This window comes from Otolemur garnettii, unplaced genomic scaffold, assembly GCF_000181295.1.
Source record: "Otolemur garnettii isolate 467f Iridium unplaced genomic scaffold, OtoGar3 scaffold00029, whole genome shotgun sequence".
NCBI classification, from domain to species: Eukaryota; Metazoa; Chordata; class Mammalia; order Primates; family Galagidae; genus Otolemur; species Otolemur garnettii.
The window spans coordinates 1,139,965-1,142,591 of record NW_003852424.1 but is presented as its reverse complement, the minus strand read 5'-3'; the positions used below and the strand labels follow the sequence as shown (position 1 = coordinate 1,142,591).

Genomic DNA, 2,627 nt, shown 5'->3' with positions numbered 1-2,627 from the left:
CACAGTTATTTTCTGTGTCTGAGAGGACAGACTACATGAGTGTTGGACAGCAAAGGGATGGACTGAGTGGCAGTTAGTGCTAATTACTGATCCAAAATCCGTTCCTGCTTTCTTCCCCACTGACAGAGCCCTGATTTTGGAGGCGATAAAAACTTACATCTCTAAAATACTCTTCTTCTCAGTTAAAGGTGGCCATGTGACCAATAAAATGTAGGTAAAAGGCTATGGAATAAGAATCTTTTCTAAATATGAAGTCTAAGCTTTACTGGAAGAAAGGCCACCTTTGTCCCTTTGCCTCTTTCTTCTTCCGCTTCTTCCTGCCTGGAAAGATGAGACAAGGCTGGTGATAGAGCAGCCTTCTTGTCACTGGTGTGATATAAAGAGAGGTTATCAATGAGTGGGAGGGAGTAGGGAAGACATGGGAGGGCAGGAAAGAGAAGACAGGTGTGAGGTTGCGTGGCACAGAAGAGCAAGCTTACTCTGAAAGTCAGACATGGCACCACCCTCAAGGAACCAGGGCAGGAAGTGCTGAGAGAACAGCACACTGCCCCAGGAACAGAGAAGGAAGAAGAAAAGAGGACAAGGAGGAGAGAGAAATTTGCTCTTCTGAAAAGCACAGCCCAGTGAAATAAATGGCCTTGAAGGCATCTGTTCTCTGAAACAGGAAAACCACCACCATCCCTGGTAGTCACGGCACAAGGAGCCACATACTTGCAACTCTCCCGATCTGTTTACATGGAATCAAAGAAGAAAGCTGAAATCTAGACATGTCCCATGAGGCTCTGGGAAGCTGCAGCTTTCCACCTGGAAGAGACTCACTGAAGTGGGAAAGGAGCCCCAAAGAGACTGTGGTAGAAAGGCTCTTTCCTTGCCTTCTGGTGGCAGCCATCAGGTAAACCAAGATGAGTACACACAAACACATCCAGGAGCTATGGAGGAAGAAGCAGTCTGACGTGGTGCCACCTTCTGAGGGTCCACTGCTGGCAGTACTGTCAGCTCTCTGAGCTCCACAGGGCTCGTTCTACCATAAATAGAGCAAGGTTATGCCATATATGGGATTCGTGCGTGCTGAAATGCCCAGTTCCAAAGGGTGCAACCCATTGTAAGCCTGTCTATCATGGTGCTAACCAGCTAAAATTTGCTTAAAGCTTTCTGTCTATTGCCAAAGAATGAGCTAGATGTCCCTGGGGGACTCTAAGAATCCTGAACTCTTACTGGGTGGGTAAAGACTCCATGTACACATGTTTTGAGGTTATCCTTGTTGATCCATTCCATAAAGCTATCAGAAGAAATCCTGACACTCAGTGGATCACCAAACCAGTTTACAAACACAGGGAGATGTGTGTGCTGGACATCTGCAGGTGGCAAGAGCTGTGGCCTAGGGAAAGGCCGTAAATTCCTCCACACTATTGGTGGTTCTCCTTGTGCAGCTTAGAGAAGGTGCAACACTCTCCAGCTCCACCATTACCACTAATACAAGGAATGTTTATAAAATTCATACCTAATAAACAATTTATGACAGTCATGTCACTTTTCAGGTGTTATCTGTCTATTAAAACTAGTCTGCAGATTATCTCGTGAATGCTTTATTAACTCATCAACTGTAATCATGTTTGAAGACCAAATGATGGTGTGTCTTGTTTTTAATAAGACAAATTTATTTCATCTTTGCTTTATCTTATTAGGGAGTTACATGTCTGTGTTTGAAACATGTTATGGGGTACACTAGGTGTAAAATAAATTCTTGAAAGTGGGAGAAAAATAGCTGAAATCTAAATCAGCATTAAATTTTTATTATGTTAATAATAGTTCACAATTGCTTTGACCAGGCAGGCTGACTTTCTGTAGAATAGGCATATCATGAAGACAATGAAGTTTCCAGACAGCCCTTAAGAGGTGAATCTGGAGGTGGAAACTGGTCACTGAAGGAGGATATGTTCTTGAGGCTTACAGACTAAATGGTCCCTATGGCCATTTGATAAATACTGGGACTGAAAGTAGAGCTTCAGAGCTCAATGGCAAGTCCCCGTGGCCAGCAGGAAAGCACTGGGAAAGCATTCTTTTCTCCCATAGTTTTGCACCTTTGGAGAGATACATACAGAGCACTGGTTTCTGGACACCTGTTGTGTCCATTTGCATCTTCCAAGAGCCTCATGTAGCAGGACACATAAAATCATAACTGCTTTGCAACTGCTGTCCTTGCCCTCAGGACAGTTATGGGACTTTCTACTGTACATGTTTGTGAACATGATTAATCTCATTTAGTTCTCACAGCTCCCCTTACGTTTATACCCATTTTATAGGTGAAGTAACTGAGGCTAAGAGAAATAGATTAACTGACCACAGTTACTTGGCTGGCAAGCGGCAGTGCTAGGATACAGGCCAAATTCTACTGCCTTTGGAGCCTCCATTCTGCCCCCAGCTTCAGTTTCTGGCACCTGTGAGTTTCCTTGGATGGGTACATGTGTGTACATCTGTCATCTTACAACGATGAAAGGCTGCACAGTGCGGTGATTAAACTCATGAGCTCTGGAGCTGGGCTGCCTCACTTTTATTCCCAATTCCATTATTCACTGGCTGTGTGACCTGGGGCAAGTTTCTCAATGTCTTTGTGTTTCAGTTTCCTC

At 44.2% G+C, this 2,627-nt stretch overlaps 1 pseudogene; it reads left to right on the top strand.

Annotated features, from left to right (window-relative positions):
- The first annotated feature begins 902 nt into the window (after nucleotides 1-902).
- Nucleotides 903-1,474, top strand: LOC100950292 (annotated as a pseudogene).
- Nucleotides 1,475-2,627: the final 1,153 nt, after the last annotated feature.